Source organism: Oncorhynchus masou, chromosome 5 (genome assembly GCF_036934945.1).
Source record: "Oncorhynchus masou masou isolate Uvic2021 chromosome 5, UVic_Omas_1.1, whole genome shotgun sequence".
Classification (NCBI taxonomy): domain Eukaryota; kingdom Metazoa; phylum Chordata; class Actinopteri; order Salmoniformes; family Salmonidae; genus Oncorhynchus; species Oncorhynchus masou.
Window position 1 is genome coordinate 37,902,770 of NC_088216.1, and position 19,487 is coordinate 37,922,256.

Sequence of the window (19,487 nt, forward strand, 5' to 3'; positions counted from 1 at the left end):
ATAAATGACGTATTGTCTTATTGAGAGTACTATTCTATGTGCATAAATTACATATTGGCTTAAAGAGAGAACTATTCTATGTGCCAATGTAAAAGTGGGGTTAGGAATACTCAGTAGGGTCTGTGGAATCTATATAGGGGATTATTTCATGAGGGACTGAAGCAATATTAACACATATGTCCTTAATATTAGGAACGTTTATAAATAAATATAGTAGGCCTAGACTATAGAAAGCTGATGGGATCCTCCTCTTTTTAATAGAGGCCATCAAAACTTTGTTCTCTCACACTGTAACGGTTTTCTTCTGGTGAAAGAGACGGACCAAAATGCAGCGTGATAAGATTTGTACATCTATAATAAAGATGAAAATACAACAATCTACAAAACAAGAACCGTGAAAGGACTGTTGCGGTTTATCTGGTGCCACAAACACAAAGACAGGAACAATCACCCACAAAACCCAACACAAAACAGGCTACCTAAATATGGTTCCCAATCAGAGACAATGACTAACACCTGCCTCTGAATGAGAACCATATCAGGCCAAACATAGAAATAGACAAACCAGACACACAACATAGAATTCCCACCCAGCTCACGTCCTGACCAACACGAAAACAAGGAAAACACATAAGAACGATGGTCAGAACGTGACACACACAATTGCAAAGCCTATAGAAATGTTGCACAACATGAGCTCATGGGCTCTCATTAAGTATTTGATTAGATTTGCATTGATATCAGAGTGATTAGAGGGACAATAGAATGCTGAGTACCTGGAAGGAAGTGTGGTAGGCTCGTAATGACCATCAGCAGCCTAATAACCATGACAAAATTTGACTGCTGTCATGACTCGTAACCGCTGGTGTGGCGATAACAGCCCTAATAATTAATAAATACAGGTACATTTTCTACTATTACGAGGGGGACTTTTTTTTTTTTGAACATTTCTGAAATTCTGTGATCCAGAAGTACTTTTTTAGTGTTGCTAACAAGTTGCTGGTATCAGCTGCTTAGCTTATACTGTAGCTACCCTACTAGCTCTATCTTTACTGACATAAAAAAAACTTGCTGCTCAGCCTGTTTCAATTACCCTGAAGTTGAAAACATGCAGCCCCAAAATGGTGAAGATGCAAAGATGGTGGCCCCCATGTACTTACCACAAACACATTATTTGCTAAGTTTGCCGTATTGTAGAGTGCTCTCTGTTACTTATAGGCACATTGAACCACGTTGTGCACCATACTTTAAATGGTGTGGATAGTGCTCAAATGAAGACTTTATATTTTAATTCCTCCATCTATATGCACCTTTTACCGTTCACTGTTATCAGAAATCACTCCATAGATCAGTGCACTGAGTTAGTCAGATTTGATTAAATATAACAGAACTGATGAACTGGAATGACATTCACTCTCATGAGATGGGTTGCCAAAAATAACTAACTTAAAGCCAAACCTCCAATAAGCCACAAATATGACTGCATTGAGGCATATTTTACTGTGCTTCTATGGCTATATACAACATTCCACTGTCTATTTTATTTGTTCATTTAGCAAACAAGACAGCTAATTCAGTGCCTTTATCAGTCAAAACACCTAGATTTTTAGCTTTAGAAAATCCTACATTTTGTCTGAGCCTCATAGCAAAATGTGTAGAATAGCATGAGATGAGCAATAAAACTGAACATTTTCTCTTTGCCCCATAGCAAAATGTGTAAAATTGCAGGAAGTTCGCTGCTTTCCCCCAAAAAAAAAAAAAACATTATTATTATTATATTTTCTGGGAGGGGCCAACCCAAATACCTGCAAGCCCACCCACCTATGAATTCCCGGGGAACTTTGCAATTGCAACTGAAAACGCTCTTGCCAAGTTTGAATGCGACAACAGTTAAAAAGGTATGTTGGGTTCATGTTTGGCTCTGAATATGTATCGAAATAATTTATCTAATAATATACAATACTAATTAATAACGAACACAATTATGGTCTGTTGTGAATAGCTTCCATAACGTTAGCTGTCGCGTTAGTTAGCTATAGTTCAGAATAATTAACGTAAATAGCTAACGTTATGTCCTAACTAGGCAGAGCTAGGTTTGTATGATTTCCTCAACTATATTCTGTCCCATATATTGTATATCGTTTCCATAAAGCCAACATGGCTTTACACTCATTAACATAAGTTTCCAATCTGAAGCATTTCTCACATTTGTGAGAATGAACTAGCTAACGTTATTAGCTTCGTTGACGTTAGCTAGCTAACCAACAAAACAGCCAACATACTAACGACGGTGACCTGTTCAATCGAGATGTTACAATGAACTGAATTCGGTGAATGGAGGGTTTCACCTTTATATAGCATGTAATACTATTAGGAACTCACAAGGGGGCATAACATTACATGGAATTCAAATGCATAATGATATTAATACAGTGACTAGACTACCTCTTGTGTAAATGCATGCCCTTCAGAATCCAAACACAGTATTGCCACGCAGCAAAATGTTGCATATAATCTTTCAAGTCAACCTAATAAAATATTGAACAATTTATTTACAAAGATAGCTTGAAATTTGATATTAGGCCTGTATGGCAGTACTTTTACTGTATGGTATTACTGTATTGGCTAGCGCTTTCTCCAATAGGTTTGTCTATTTTGCATTAAATTGTATGTCGATGCCCTTTATCTTTCACTATTAAATTAAATAAAAAATGAAATGCTTGTAAGACTTTCCTCTGACACATTTTCTCTTCCTTTGAAATTGTTATAGGACAGAACATGGACACAATGCAATTGGGATCAAGAAGAAGGTAAGGATATGTTGTAGGACAGCTGCATTTGAATTGTACATTTAACCTACACAGCAGGCAATACAAACTGAAATCTATTAACGTAGAAATGTGTGCAAATTATCTTTTCAGATCTTCTCAGAAATGAATCAAGGCCATGGAATGGACATAGACGAAAAGACCATTCAAGGACTCCGCAAGGCTAGTTGGCAAAATTATAGCAGAGGTAGAGAGGCGAGGCAGGGGTGAGGACATCATCCAGCTATTTCGGCAATCCCTGAAGGACAATACAGAAGAGACACACAGGGGTATTTGCTCTTTTTCCTTCCCTTTCTCTAATGTAGCCAATACATAGTACATAAAAAATGTATTTTGTAATAAAATTAGCAATTGTAGTAAGATCATTGCTTTACTTAATTGGACTCAAGACCACAGCAGCGATCCTGCTCTTGCCATACCTCTTCAATGAGGACCCGAGTGGCCTTTATGTCCATGACAAGGTATGCCTATGCACAAATAATCAGTTTTTTCATAAACATAAGTGTGCATGCTTATATAAAACTACAGCTGAACATTTATGTTCTTTGTTAATTGTATGTGTATTAATCTTCTCTTACTTTTGTTAACACAGATTTCATCGCTCCCCACTCCTTTACTGCACATCGGCGGAAATCCATTTCACCATAAGAGTGAAATCACGCTGGCCTTTTATGGGAAGAACATCCACACCCTAAAGGACGTCCCCATGGGACTCTGGGCTCTGTTCGGACTGTATTTTTTATTTTCAGTTACATTACCCCCCCCCAAAATTAAGAAAAAGACTTAAGTTTTTAAGTTACTTTTACTAGGGCCGGTCATTGTCACACCCTGACCGTAGAGAGCCCTTGGTTCTCTATGGTGTTGAGGTCAGAGCGTGACTAGGGGGGTGTTCTAGTTTTTATATTTCTATGTTGGTGTGCTTGGTATGGTTCCCAATTAGAGACAGCTGGTAATCGTTGCCTCTAATTGGGGATCATATTTAGGTAGCCTTTTTCCCCATCTGTGTTTTGTGGGATATTGTTGGTGTGTGTGCTAGTTGCACCACCTATGTTACGTTTTGTTCCAAGTTTCACAAAATAAAATATGTGGAACTCAGAGCACGCTGCACCTTAGTCCGTCTCTCCTCACGTTCAAGACAGTAATAAAGATGGAAAACGTCCTAATTTAACTAAGTGGTTGTTGGGCACGAGTACTGCAGGCAATGTGTTGATCAAATCAAATGATGTCACATGCGCTGAATACAACAGGTACCTTACAGTGAAATGCTTACTTAGCCCTTAACCAACAATGCAGTTTTAAGAAAAATAAGTGTTAAAGTATTTACTCAAATAGAAGTAAAACATTTAAAAATAACAAAATGAAGGAGTAGCAATAAAATAACAGTAGCATGGCTATATACAAGGGGTACCGGCACAATGTGAGGGGGCACATGTTGGTCGAGGTAATTGAGGTAATATGTACATGTAGGTAGAGGTAAAGTGATGATGTTGGAGGCGGCTTATGGTAGAGAAGTTAACATTACATTCTCTGGCAACAGCTCTGGTGGACATTCCTGCAGTCAACATGCCAATTGCACGCTCCCTCAACTAGAGACATTTGTGGCATTGTGTTGTGTGACAAAACTACACATTTTAGAATGGGCTTTTATTTCCCCCAGCACAAGGTGCACCTGTGTAATGATCATGCCATTTAATCAACTACTTGATATGCCACACCTGTCAGGTAGAAATATTATTTTGGTAAAGGAGAAATGCTTACTAACAGGGATGTAAACATTTGCACACAACATTTTAGAGAAAAGCTTTTTGTACATATGGAACATTTCTGGGATCTTTTATTTCAGCTCATGAAACATGGGACCAACATGTCGCGTTTATGTACTTTTCCACTATACATAAGATTAAATGGAAGCTTTTCTCCTGCATGATTTTGTAAATAGGGTATAATGTACAGAGGTTTGTGTTTTCTGACACCTACATTATAAGCTTACCAAGGGCATTGTGTCCTTGTTAATGAACCACATTCTGTTGCAAACTCACTATCAATGTATTATGACATTATCCGCACCGCTTCACAGAATCTTGTTTTTTTCTTGGTTTCTTTGAAATACCGTCCATGTTTCATCTACTGGTATGTTTCATACCATGTTTCATCTACTGTCATTGATCAAGGCACTTAACCCAAATTGCTCCTGTAAGTCACTCTGGATAAGAGTGTCTGCTAAATGACTAAAATGTAAACATTTGTAAAGCATATGGGTTGATGTGTATTTAAAACAGGCTGAATCAATTATACCATAATATATGGCCTTGCCTCTGTTTTACTTTATGCTAAATACTGTATGTCAATTTTGTCCAGATCACATGCTCGACTTCAATCCCTATACCCTTTCACCCTACCTTCTAGGTACAGTGGGGTCCAAAATTATTAGATCCCTTGACGAAGAAGAGCAAAACAAACTATACATACTGAGCTATATTTTATGCTCCACATTTTAATTTGATCATTTTATACTGACTCAATTGCTCAGAAAGAGCAAGGTGTCAACATTATTGGACCCCGTTTTTAATACTCCAGCGCAGACATAGGATGTCAAGAATCTGGGAAGGTTATGTATGGAGGAATGAGCTGAGTTCCCTCTCAATGTGTCCTCCACTCTCATTAAAAAAAAATTAAAGGCTGTGTCGTTATCCTCATGGGAAGAGTGCTGGAGTATTGAAAACAGAGAATCCAATAATTTTGACTTAACTTTTTGAGAATACTTGATAAACAAAATCTATTTCTCTGAGCAATCACATTAGCATAATATATAGAGTATATAGAGTACCAGTCAAAAGTTTGGACACACCTACTCATTCAAGAGTTTCTTTATTTTTACTATTGTCTACATTGTAGAATAAGACATCAAAACTATGAAATAACATATGGAATCATGTAATAACCATATTTGAGATTCTTCAAAGATTGTCAGGTGATTGTGGTGGCCAGGTCATCTGATGCAGCACTCTATCACTCTCCTTCTTGGTCAAATAGCCCTTACACAGCCTGGAGGTATATTTTGGCTCATTGTCCTGTTGAAAAACAATTGACAGTCCCACGAAGCACAAACCAGATGGGATGGCGTATCGCAGCAGAATCCTGTGGTAGCCATGCTGGTTAAGTGTGCCTTGAATTCTAAATAAATCACTGACAGTGTCACCAGCAAAGCACCCCAACACCTCCTCCTCCTCCATGCTTCATGTGGGAACCGCACATGCGGAGATAATTCGTTCACCTACCCTGCGTCTCACAAAGACACAGCGGTTGGAACCAAAAATCTCTCATTTGGACTCATCAGACCAAAGGACAGATTTCCAAGGGTCTGATGTCCATTGATCGTGTTTATTGGCCCAAGCAAGTATTTTCTTCTTCTTGGTGTCCTTTAGTAGTCGTTCCTTTGCAACATTTCGACCATGAAGGCTTGATTCACACAGTCTGTAATGTGTCTTGAACTCTGTAGCATTTATTTGCACTGCAATTTCTGAGGCTGGAATCTCGAATGAACGTAATCCTCTGCAGCATAGGTAACTCTGGGTCTTCCTTTCCTGTGGCGGTCCACATGAGAGCCAGTTTCATCATAGTGCTTGATGTTTTTTGCGACTGCACTTGAACAAACTTTCAAAGTTCTTCAACTTTTCTGGATTGACTGACCTTCATGTCTTAAAGTAAGAATGAACTGTTGTTTCTCTGCTTTTTTGAGCTGTTCTTGCCATTATATGGACTTGGCCTTTTACCAAATAGGGCTATCTTCTGTATACCAACCCTACCTTGCCTGGTTGAGAGAATGCCAAGAGTGTGCAAAGCTGTTATCAAGGCAAAGTGTGGCTACTTTGAAGAATCTCAAATATATTTAGATGTTTAAAACTTTTTTTGGTTACTACATGATTCTATATGTGTTATTTCATAGTTTTGACTTCACTATTATTATTACTTTAGAAAATAGTAAACATAAAGAAAAGCCCTTGAATGAGTAGGTCTGTCCAAACTTTTGACTGGTACTGTATACAGTTGAATCGGAAGATTACATACACCTTAGCCAAATACATTTAAACTCAGTTTTTCATAATTCCTGACATTTAATCCCAGTAAAAATGCCCCGTATTAGGTCAATTAGGATCACTACTAGGATCACTAAATGTCAGAATAATAGGTAGAGAGAATGATTTATTTCAGCTTTTATTTCTTTCATCACATTCCCAGTGGGTCAGAAGTTTACATACACTCAATTAGTATTTGGTAGCATTGCCTTTAAATTGTTTAACTTGGGTCAAACGTTTCGGGTAGCTTTCTACAAGCTTCCCACAATAAGTTGGGTGAATTTAGGCCCATTCCTCCTGACAGAGCTGGTGTAACTGAGTTAGGTTTGTAGGCATCCTTGCTCGCACAGGCTATTTCAGTTCTGCCCACAACTTTTCTATGGGATTGAGGTCAGGGCTTTGTGATGGCCACTCCAATACCTTGACTTTGTTGTCCTTAAGCCATTTTGCCACAACTTTGGAAGTATGTTTGGGGTCATTGTCCATTTGGAAGACCCATTTGCGACCAAGCTTTAACTTCCTGACTGATGTCTTGAGATGTTGCTTCAATATATCCACCTAACTTTCCTACCTCATGATGCCATCTATTTTGTGAAGTGCACCAGTCCCTCCTGCAGCAAAGCACCCCACAACATGATGCTGCCACCCCCGTACTTCACGGTTGGGACGGTGTGTTCTTCGGCTTGCAAGCCTTCCCCTTTTTCCTCCAAACGTAATGGTAATTATGGCCAAACAGTTCTATTTTTGTTTCAACAGACCAGAGGACATTTCTCTAAAAAGTACGATCTTTGTCCCCATGTGCAGTTGCAAACCGTAGTTTGGCTTTTTTAATGGCGGTTTTGGAGCAGCGGCTTCTTCCTTGCTGAGCGGCCTTTCGGGTTATGTCAATATATAATACTTGTTTTACAGTGGATATAGATAGTTTTGTACATGTTTCCTTCAGCATCTTCACAAGGTCCTTTGCTGTTGTTCTGTGATTGATTTCCACTTTTCGCACCAAAGTATGTTTATCTCTAGGAGACAGAACATGTCTCCTTCCTGAGTTATATGATGGCTGTGTGGCCTCATGGTGTTTATACTTGCATACTATTGTTCGTACAGATGAATGTGGTACCTTCAGGTGTTTGGAAATTGCAGGACTCACCTGTTAAAGGAGTGTAGGTGAAGTGCTGCGCCTGACTGCGTTTTCTCCCAGGACAGTAACTCACTGATTGGCTTTTGTCTCGGTCTACTGATGCTTCCACTTCCCAAATCTGCAGCCCATCTGAAAGAAACACAATGCAATGCAGTGTACCATTAGCATAAATGGAATAAATTAAATTACATAATAGGAGTGGAGAAGAGATTGATATGAACAAACTCTAAAAATTAGCAGGGAGGGATGTGAAGGCAGCTAGAGTAGTAAAACTGGAGTAACATTATTGTATTTATTTAATAAATATTATCTTAAACAGGAGCTAACTAGTGTATTTATAATCAAATGGAACCTTTTGGATCCGACCAAAACACAAATGGCACAAACAAAGTAATGTGGTGGTAGCAACAAACTTAGCAATTACATGTTTCATACTCAGGATGTTAAGAAAGCCTTTGTAAATCTATCAAGGTCGTGAGGTTTTATGAAAACCCCCTATCCACCCCCAGTTTCTTCTCAGTAACTGGCACATAGGCAGTATCAGTAAATATTCTCTGTAATCTCTGCTCTAGTATATTCCCATCTCAACTTTTACCTACTGCTCACAGCCCATGTTTTGAGTAAAGTGAGACAAAAAAAACTTTGCTTGAAGATGATATCTGTGGTTTGTCTAACCACATCCTCTCACACAGAACCACATGGTAAACACAAGAGCAGTTTACAAACTCATAATGGTACTTATATTCTGCACCCACACCTTGTTACGTGACACTACAGAGGCATCATAATCCTGTAATGACAATACAATGATGGAAAAGAATCATTGCAATATGTAGGCCCTATGTGGCTCAGTTAGTAAGAGCGTAGAGCTGGCCATGCTAAGATCATGGCTTCAATCCCTACAGGGATCACATACATACACTGTACTGTAATGTTGCTTTTGAAAAAATTGTCTCCTAAATGGCATATGAATATTACAGAACATTTTGATCTAGTCATTTTTTTTCATTTCTGCTGTTATTTGAGCATGTGCAGTGCACCCCTATTTTGTGACTGTTTGAACTTGGGAGTAGTGTGTCACTGTAAACCTGTTATCTAGAGCAAATGTTCTGGGAATTGACTTCTCAATAGGACAACTATTACACAATAGTTATCAACTACTGCTGTACAAAGTCAGTGGCCTTGTGGTTTGAGAGTCAGAGATCAGAAGGTTGGAATTTGATACCTGGCAGAGTCATACTAAAGATGCCATTACTAGATACAATGACTTGCTTTTGCTTGCTCTTTGGAGTCTAGACCAGGTTCATGTAAAGCACAACTGCTGATGTAAAAAGGGCTTTGTATATTTGATTGATTGATTGGAAATTCCTCACCAGGTGTATTCTTCGTGAACACCACCTTGGAATAAGAGGTGAAGTTCTGTCCGGTCAGTATCATCTGCTGTCCCCCTAGAACCGAGCAGCGGTCTACGTCCTGACTCTCTACAGTGGGAAGCTGGTGGGCCAACCTCTGGGCTGTGGAACCACAGTAGAATATCATTAGGAGAACATTAGAAGAACCATAGGAGTACATTATTTACAATCCGAGGGTGACATTTTGCACAAGCAAATCGCTGTGAGCAAAATAACTAATATTTCAAAAAGACAGGAAGACATATAGACAGGAAGGCAGTTTACTAAATTCCAGTCATATAATCCTTATATAACATTACATTACTGAAGAAAAGGTTTGGATTAAATTGCTCTGCAGATTATTATTATTATTATTATTATTTGCAGTAGTTATGAATCAGGTTGATGGAACAAAGGTTAACTTACAACACTCAATGGGAAAGGAGGCCACTTGAAGAGAGACATACTGTCCTCCTGGATGGGGAATATGGACCCGGACAAGTATTCTTCCGTCCGATGTCTGTCTCTCCTGTCCTCAGCTCAATGTCAGCGTTCCTCAGCTTTAGGATCCTAGCACAGTCAATCCTTTACATGGGAAGTGAACATTTATTTGATTCATTATTTTATAACCTAGCTCTGAAAACATCTGTGTGTGTACTGCACTGTCTCTAATGTGGCAGCTCTCATTACACTGCTCTCATGTTGTTCTTGGGCTCCAGAGGGATCTCCAGGATCTTGGTGCCATTGACCATTATCTCGTTGCTAGGGGTGGTGACGGTTTTCCCCGTGATGCGGTGCACATGGTAGAAGGCATGGGGCTTGAGGAGCCTCTTGTCAGCTGTTCCGATGAACATCAGCAGACCCAGTGGAGCTTTGCCTCTGTACCCATGAAGCTGTCAACAACAAACAAACAGTTTAACCATTAATACTGGAATCTGCCACGTCCATTTGGGATTGGTTCGACAGAGGGCATAGCGGGATATCTTAAAAGCTTCCTTACTCTAACCCGGAAGCTTATAAGAAATCCCGCAATGCCCTCCGACGAACCATCAAACAGGCAAAGCATCAATACAGAACTAAGATCGAATCATACTACACCGGCTCCGACGCTCGTCGGATGTGGCAGGGCTTGCAAACTATTACAGACTATAAAGGGAAGCACAGGCGAGAGCTGCCCAGTGACACGAGCCTACCAGACGAGCTAAATTACTTTTATGCTCGCTTCGAGGCAAGTAATACTGAAACATGCATGAGAGCGCCAGCTGTTACGGACAACTGTGTGATCACACTCCCCGCAGCTGATGTGATTAAGACCTTTAAACAGGTCAACATTCACAAGGCTGCAGGGCCAGATGGATTACCAGGACGTGTACTCCAAGCATGCGCTGACCAACTGTCAATTGTCTTCATTGACATTTTCAGCCTTTCCCTTTGAGTCTATAATACCAACATGTTTCAAGCAGACCACCATTGTCCCTGTGCCCAAGAACACTAAGGTAACCTGCCTAATTAACTACAGACCAGTAGCACTCATGTCTATAGATTTGAAGTGCTTTGAAACACCATTATCCCAGAAACCGTAGGCCCACACTCAATTTACATACCGCCCAAACAGATCCACAGATGATGGAATCTCTATTGCACTCCGCACTGCTCTTTCCCACCTGGACAAAAGGAACACCTACTGTATGTGAGAATGCTATTCATTGACTACAGCTCAGTGTTCAACACCATAGTTCCCTCAAAGCTCATCACTAAGCTAAGGACCCTGGGACTAAACACCTCCCTCTGCAACTGGATCATGGACTTCCTGATGGGCCACCCCCAGGTGGTAAGGATAGGTAACAACACATCTGCCATGCTGATCCTTAACCCGGGGGCCCCTCAGGGGTGCGTGCTCAGTCCCCTCCTGTACGCCCTGTTCACTCATGACTGCACGGCTAGGCACGACTCCAACACCATCATTAAGTTTGCCGATTACACAACAGTGGTAGGCCTGATCACCAACAATGACGAGACAGCCTATAGGGAAGAGGTCAGATTCCTGGCAGTGTAGCGCCAGGACAACAACCTCTCCCTCAATGTGATCAAGACTAAGGAGATGAATGTGGACTACAAGCATAGGAGGACCGAGCACGCCCCCATTCTCATCGACGGGGCTGTAGTGGAGCAGTGGAGAGCTTCAAGTTCCTTGGTGTCCACATCACCAACAAACTAACATGGTCCAAGCACACCAAGACAGTAGTGAAGATGGCATGAAAGGATTTGGCATGGGTCCTCAGATCCTCAAAAGGTTCCACAGCTGCACCATCAAGAGCATCCTGACTGGTTGCATCACTGCCTGGTATGTGGCAACTGCTCAGCCTCCGACCACAAGGCACTACAGAGGGTAGTGCGTACGGCCCAGTACATCACTGGGGCCAAGCTTCCTGCCTCCACACATTGACTCTCTACTGGTACCCCCTGTATATAGCCTCGCTATTGTTATTTTACTGCTGCTCTTTAATTATTTGTTACTTTATTTCTTTTTTGGGGTGGTATTTTTCTTAAAACTGCATTGTTGGTTAAGGGCTTATAAGTAAGCATTTCACTGTACGGTCTACCCCTGCTGTGTTCGGCAAATGTGACAAATAAAATTTGATTTATTAAAACAAAGATGTTACCGCAAACAACGAACACGGTTCTTCCCCCCGCCGACATCATTGCATGTGCGATAGAACAGCAGAATATGTACTGTGTCTTCTGTACTGCACAGCTCTGGCATTCTTTCAGCTTTTATACACGACGGTAAATAATCATATCTCTGACCATTTTTTTCTCATTTTGAACTGTGCACCACATGCTAATGTGTAATCTACAGTAGCACAATTCATTCCAGACACCTACTCATCAAAAGATGAAACTGTTGAAATCAGAGACATCTATAATTACTTAGGGAACATCGAGGGATAAATACTCAACAATATCACAGTTCTTATCCATTACATCATGAAGGAAAATGACTTCATTAGGTTACGAAAGGCCAACTCTGACATAATTATTTGCATATGTAGCGGATGGCTGATGATTAGCGGATGGTTAGCGTTGCTACTGTTGCCCTGGACCCAGAAATGCCTTGGCTTTTACGTCACGGAATGAGAAGACCGTTCATTAATTTAGTAACTATACATCAAAACCAACATGGCTTAGTCAATCTGTCCCTGAAATATCTTCTACTGGATTTTCCATCAGATGAAAGTTAACCTCGATCCAAGGCTCAATTGCTTGAGAGCCTGCTGGGGATGAGATAAGTTGAAAGGGTTCACCTTTACATCAGTAAAGGCTGATTCCAGCAGGTTTTGAGTGTGAGATGCTAGATCACAAATCAACTTACTAAACAGGGAGTCTCCTTTACTTAAGACTCATGTACTCTTTCTCTCAAACTACTTGAATAGAACATTGTACTAAATAACTTATTGTAAAGATGAGTGCATGAGAGTATGGGCGCTTTCACTTATTCCCTGTATGATCTGGATCCAAGAGTGTTTGGTACCCTGATCTGTGCTATAAAGCATGCGTGAGTAGTGAGTCCAAGATCAGAGTACTAGGTATTGTGAGGGGCAGTGCCAATCACGTGTAACTTTTTGCTCCTTACAAACAAGCTAGCTTGCTAACGTCATGTAGAATGAGCATCTTGCAAATCCTATCCTGAAACAATTATTGTCAGGTCTTGTAAAAGCTAAAACTTATTTTGTATAATTCTCACAAACACTCCAGGAAACCGATTTCATATGTGAAAACACCCTATGTTGTTTTAACTGTGCTGTGCTGGTTTTGTGGTTGAATGGGTGTAGTCATAATAACGCAGGCTGATACAAGGATGTTAATTTACATATTGCAGCTGGGCACCTGAGACAAACAGGGTGACACAATGACAAGGAAACACCACCACAGACACATATTTATACACACGGGAGATCAAGCTGCACTATACATTTACACACTCAAACATCCACACAGGCACATTGTCAACACACATCCCCACAAACATACATACCTAGATTAAACACACACCTCCCCTCCCCTCCCCACACCCAGTACCCGAACCACAGTGTGTCCTCCACCAGGTGCTTTGACTGCTCCCCTGCTGCCCTATGTCTCATAGTGGGCACGGTGCTCCAGACAGAGCTCATATTGGTCTGAGTGACAGGGCAATTGCAAATCTAGAGGGGGCAGAGATGGCACAGCAATGCTACTGAAGAGGGAAGAGAGGGATTTCACTGGTTATAGCGAGGTAATATCATTAGTAACATTACAAGAATTACAAAACACATATCAGAACATGAAATCACAATTTCAAATGCAATAGGATTTTCCTAATACTGCTTCTTTACATAGCCTGTCATTAAAGAGTCATTCTTATGAGGGATCATCATTCCCATAGCATATTATACCTGATTGCTCCGTGGGCTAGTGGAACTGGCCAGACAGATGTAGGGAGGATGTAGGTCTCAGCCCCAGCTTTGCCTCTCCTCCCCTGCTCCATGAGGTGCACATAGCCATCCCCCTGGCTCTCTCTGTACGTGTAGCACTCCACATTGGGCTGCACCATCTTGGAGGGCACCGCCCTGGGCAGGCTGGAACTGGGGCTGCTCAACACCTCTTCAAGGCTGGGAGTCTGCTCAGGGGCATTGGCCTGTGGGTCAGCCTGGGCCTGGGGTCCTTGGGGGTGGTGGGACGAGAGGCTGAGGCTCCGGGAGCGCTGCTGCTGGCTGGTGGTCCCCAGGCTGGGGCCGCTGTACTGGTCGTAGGTGCGTTTGCCCTGAGGAGAGGCGGAGCGAGAGCGCGGGTGGGTATGGGAGTGCTGAATGTAAATGCTGGGAGGATGACCGCTGACTCTGCAGTACCAGGAATGTCTCCTCAGAGATGCTGGTACACGGGGAGGTCCCTGGGGAGGAGTGAGCCATGGACATGTGGATGCCTTGGAGGTGGTCCAAGGTGGTCAAGCCTACCGCCCCCCCATCACCACTGGGAGATACACAAGGAGAGACCCAGGGAGAACAAGACTCGGACAGCCAGCCCGTGGAGGAGTTGCTGCTGGCAGGGCTTGGGCACTGAGGCTCTCGATAGGCTGTATTCTCATAGCCAGACAAAGACAGGGCCATCGATCTGAGGCTGGCATCCAGGGGCTGAGTCCGGTGAGGGTCCCTAGATGGGGTGAACTCAATCCTGGGGTTGGGGGAGGGAGCACCCTCTGGCCTGGAGGGGAGATCCAGCGAGTTAAACCCAGGCCCAGACAGGCAGTCAGTGACAAGCCCATGGTAGTAGGACTGACTGGAGGTTGTATGGGCACAACTGGAACTGTCCTCACAAGAGTAGGGCACCATAGATGGAGGGTTGTGATCATCGTGAGGGGGAACCCCTGAGTTGTCTGTCAAGAATATGGAAGTATGAAGGGATTACTCATTTAGGCGAGTGCATCGTGGATGGCACCATTTCACGTTCAGAATGGAGATTTTTATTAGTTTTACTAATTACCATACGCTTTCCATTTAAATGAAAATATTTTTTGTTCTTACAATTGTTTTTATGGACATCAAGCAATTACACGTAATAATAGGAAACATGTTCCTAAAATAGCATGCATGTCTAATTGATGGAGTGACTCATTCACCACTGGTTCAACCTGGCTTAATATAAACTCAGTCACAAAACCATGGATTTGAACAAGCAAGAAAAAGCTAATCGAAATATATTATTTTACATTTCGTTTTGTGACTGTAGCCTTTTCTGAGTAGCGTACAAAATATGATTTATGATAAGGATACTTTTGTTTTGTAAATCATGAATAAAAATCCTTGTTATAAACTCCAATTTAAACCTTTATTATTTTAACCCCAAAAGATTCGTTGGAACACATGATTGACTGCACTTCTGGAAAATGCTTGCAGCCTTACCTTCATCCCTGCGAAAGTCATCCTCAGATGGGTTGTACAAAAACAGGTAGGAAAAGTCCAACTCCTCTTCACTGTTATCTTGACCAAGACCTTCCACAAGCTCCAAAGAATTTGGATCATTCTCTTCGTAGATGGAAGTCATCCCACGCACGTAAATTGTTTATCAAAATGAAAAGAATGACAAAACACCAATAGTTACATTAAACGTGTTGCTTTCCCAACGATATAAACTGCACATTCTCTCAACCAAATTGCAACATCAAAAGTCAAGGCTAATGGTTCCAATGAAACTTGACAGCGACAATTTAAAAACAAATCTGCCAATATGGCTTCCTGCTATTAAGCTGTTGATTAGACTAAATGAGGCAGATGATTCAGTGGTGATGCAACTTTGTATCAAATGTTTTGGAATGTTGCTGAATAAAATAAAAAAACACTGAAATGGCTACTGCATTTTGCATTTCAGGTGTAACAAAACTCTAGACCTACTTCACTATTAATAGAGCTATTATTTCAGAATCATTTGACACAGTTACCTTTATGTTTTAGATGCGACATGATATGATTGACTGAGCCTGAAAACATCATGTTCCATTTTGGAAGCATTAACATAATATAACTGACTTGGCTGCTTTCTGTCACAAGCGGAATTGATAAACTTGCAGTATATGGAAAGCTGTTGGCCTATTTCATTCATGACATACAACATGTTACTAATCCAGTGGGTGGTGCTACTGTTCACATTGGCGATTTTAGCATGTACATCTTGGTGGGGAAAACTCAAAAAAAAGAGTTTAGATGCATGCCAGCAAAGACACTATACAACAAACACAACACTAAACAATACAATAATTGCACTATAATGGTAACATACAGTGCCCACAAACTGTTAGGGCCTACATAAAGCTGTCCCAACATCAAAGGCCCAACAGCAGTCCCAAAACCTTACCACTGCTACACCTGGCTATCAGTAGATCCTTGTCTGACAGAGAAACAATTAATTCAGCTTAATTTATTGCCTTTAAAAAAACATAGCTGATTCGGCTGACTTGCTTAAACAAATGTTGTTTCTATTGTCAATTGAGACCTACAAACTATGGCATAAAGGGGGTTAAAGGCAATCTGTAATTTTGATTAAGACATTAATGAGCGTGCTATATATATATTGACGTAGTCAATATAACTATTTGTTCAGCACTTTTGAAATGTACAGCAAGAGAATTCAGAACATGGGCCGTTCTTACAATATTCTCCCTGTACACCAAGTCAGAACCAAATGATAAATAAAGGGGGCATATAAAGAGACAATGACATTTCTATAAAACAGGCTATAGGCTACATGTGCATCACCAAGTCAGAACAGTAGGTTAAGTTAAGAGGGGAAAAGGGACAAAATGATAAGGGTGAGGCACATGACCTACTAACAGCTTACTACAGAAACATACACTTAGCATTACTTTCTTAGCTACATTATACATATCTCCCTGGCATATTACATCATTTAAGCAGCAGCATGCAATACAGTTTTTACTCACCTTCTTGTGCTGTGCTCACTTGAACAGGAAGTTGGAGCGGCGGCCCTTCGTGGGGAAATGTTGTCATCAAAGTCTGGCATTCTCTGAATTTATGGTGCTTTCAAGACAACTGGGAACCTGGAAAAAAAACAAGGTTGATCCATGACGTCAGTAATCTTCAGGTCGGAGCTCTAGAAAGAGACCCGAGTTCCCAACTTAGAATTCCAAGTTGGATGACCATTCAAAACGTATTTTCCCAGTCTAATTTTTTTCAGAGTTCCCAGTTGTCTTGAACTCACTGAAGTCTGAGATTTCCCAGTTCTGAGTTTCCAGTTGTTTTGAGTGCAGCAGAAGTGATGCTGGATTGACAGCATGGCCAATGTTGAATGTTTATCCTTTTAAACTTGGAGAATAGACCCTTAAACCCAGACTTGGACCACACACCCACTCCACTGAAGGCGAGTGATTGCTTTGCAATGCTTGCAGTTTGCCACTGATTCTTTCCTAACCACTCATTAGTGAATTTCAGATTTCCAACTTGTTGTGTAATATTTTACCAATGCCCGATGAGCACTGAAGTTTACATACACTTAGGTTGGAGTCTTTAAAACTCATTTTTCAACCACTCCACACATTTCTTGTAAACAAACTACAGTTTGGCAAGTCGGTTAGGACATCTACTTTGTGCATGACACAAGTAATTTTTCCAACAATTGTTTACAGACAGATTATTTCACTTAATCACAATTCCAGTGGGTCAGAAGTTTACATACACTAAGTTTAGTGTGCCTTTAAACAGCTTTGAAAATTCCAGAAATTGATGTCATGGCTTTAGAAGCTTCTGATAGGCTAATTGACATAATTTGAGTCAATTGGAGGTGTACCTGTGGATGTATTTCAAGGCCTACCTTCAAACTCAGTGCCTCTTTGCTTGACATCATGGGAAAATCAAAATAAGTCAGCCAAGACCTCAGAAAACAAAATGTTGAACTCCACAAGTCTGGTTCATCCTTGGGAGCAATTTTCAAACACCTGAAGGTACCACATTCATCTTTCCAACGATAGTACGCAAGTATAAACAGCATGGGACCACGCAGCCGTCATACTGCTCAGGAAGAAGATGTGTTCTGTCTCCTAGAGATGAACGTACTTTGGTGTAAAAATTACAAATCAATCCTAGAACAACAGCAAAGGACTTTGTGAAGATGCTCGAGGAAACAGGTACAAAAGTATCTATATCCACGGTAAAACAAGTCCTATATCGACATAACCTGAAAGGCCGCTCAGCAAGGAAGAATTCACTGCTCCAAAATCACCATAAAAAAGCCAGACTACGGTTTGCAACTGAACATGGGGACAAAGATTGTACTTTTTGGAGAAATTTCCTATTTTTGTTTCATCAGACCAGAGAACTCTTTGGCAAGCCAAAGAACACCATCACAACCGTGAAGCACGGGGGTGGCAGCATCATGTTGTGTGGGTGCTTTGCTGCAGGAGGGACTGGTGCACTTCACAAACTAGATGGCGTCATGAAGTAGGAAAATTACGTGGATATATTGAAGCAACATCTCAAGACATCAGTTAAAGCTTGGTCACAAATGAGTCTTCCAAATGGACAATGACCCCAAGCATACTTCCAAAGTTGTGGCAAAATGGCTTAAGGACAACAAAGTCAAGGTATTGGAGTGCCATCACAAAGCCCTAACCTCATTCATATAGAAAGTTTGTGGGCAGAACTGAAAAAGCGTGTGCGAGCAAGGAGGCCTACAAACCTGACTCAGTTACACCAGCTCTGTCAGGAGGAATGGGCCAAAGTTCACCCAACTTATTGTGGGAATCTTGTGGAAGGCTACCTGAGACATTTGACCCAAGTCAAACAATTTTAAAGGCAATGCTACCAAATACTTATTGAGTGTATGTACATTTTTGATACACTGGAAATGTGATGAAATAAATAAAAGCTGAAATATATAATTCTCTCTACTATTATTCTGACATTTCACATTGTTAAAATAAAGTGGTGATCCTAACTGATCCTAATTTTTACTAGGATTAAATGTCAGGAAATGTGAAAAACTGAGTTTAAATGTATTTGGCTAAGGTGTATGTAAACTTCTGACTTCAACTGTAAGCATCACAAATAACGTATTATTAGCAACGCTAGCTTGCTTAGCCGGCTAACTAAAATCTCATTGGTTGAAGAGTTGTGCCGAATACAACGGCACTCATGTCATAGTTATGACTTCACCAACCTGGAGACACGAGAGCCAGAGTTAGCAAGCCTTAGCCGTAGATCAAGGGGTCTCAAATTACCGGCCTGCGGGCCAAATGCTTGTCTTAGTAAATGCCGCCCACTGCCTGCATAGTTCCCTTAGAGGTGGGTGGTATTTCTCAAAGTGAACCCTGTTCTGGTTTGATATTGCGGGAAGCATGTTGTAATCGTAGCGATTGGCACACAAAGCATAATAACACTTTCCTATTGGGGAGCACAGAGGATGACTTCTCCTACAGATACACCTGGCACCAGCTCTCCCTTATCACAGGTGAGGGGGTTTCAATGCGGGAGGGGATGGGTGTTGTTGTCACATCAATGAAAATGAGGCTAGA

General features: G+C 41.2%; 1 protein-coding gene, 1 long non-coding RNA gene and 1 pseudogene across 2 annotated transcripts in view; 2 read left to right on the forward strand and 1 right to left on the reverse strand.

Annotated features, from left to right (window-relative positions):
• The window catches only part of LOC135539553 (vesicle-associated membrane protein-associated protein B-like), a 394,574-nt gene that overhangs the window by 223,871 nt on the left and 151,216 nt on the right, over positions 1 to 19,487 (forward strand). The gene's annotated exons all lie outside the window — the stretch shown is intronic.
• On the forward strand, positions 1,854 to 4,104 carry LOC135526729 (uncharacterized). The gene is made up of 4 exons (XR_010453346.1): positions 1,854 to 1,898; positions 2,771 to 2,810; positions 2,922 to 3,289; positions 3,421 to 4,104. It is a non-coding gene; the product is annotated as an uncharacterized LOC135526729 (long non-coding RNA).
• On the reverse strand, positions 6,294 to 15,508 carry LOC135529029 (nuclear factor of activated T-cells, cytoplasmic 2-like; annotated as a pseudogene).